This window comes from Pteropus alecto, unplaced genomic scaffold (assembly GCF_000325575.1).
Source record: "Pteropus alecto unplaced genomic scaffold, ASM32557v1 scaffold275, whole genome shotgun sequence".
NCBI lineage: Eukaryota > Metazoa > Chordata > Mammalia > Chiroptera > Pteropodidae > Pteropus > Pteropus alecto.
The window spans coordinates 23,436-24,028 of NW_006436301.1; positions in this window are offsets into that span (position 1 = coordinate 23,436).

Sequence of the window (593 nt, forward strand, 5' to 3'; positions counted from 1 at the left end):
ACATTGAGACTACAGAGCATCTGGGAATCCTCATCCTCATCCTGAGAGGTCCCAGGCAGGGGTATCTGGATGTGACATGCTCTCCCTTCTGCCACATGCTTCTTGTGAGGTGTTCTCATTAAGGAAGAAATAGGTCAGCAGGGGGTTGGCCCAGGCCTAGCCAGGAATAAAAACAAGTCTCTGGATGTCAGACTAAAGAGACGTCGTACCCGAGGAAAGATGGGCCAGCATGCAGTTGGTCCTGGGTGACCCTGGGGCCGTGGAGGGGGAAGCAGTTGTGGCTTCATCTCATTTTGTCTCAGAGCTCTCAGGAAGGTGAGGACCTTGGTCTGTGAGGACGACGTCAGCCCATCCCCGGAAGCCATATCCGGTCCACGGAGAGAGGAGGACCAGATCCTGCTAAGAATCAAGGTGATCACCCTGAGGGACGAGTGAGTTCACTGCAGAACATACAGGGTCCCCACAGAAGTGGGCCTTGCTCTGACCCTCGGCCCTGGAAACCCTGAGCAGTGCTGTGAAGCCGAGCACTTGCTCAGTCCCAGATCGGTGGCCTCAGGGAGGGGAGGGCCCCGGTTTTAGGCCTGGACTCAGGC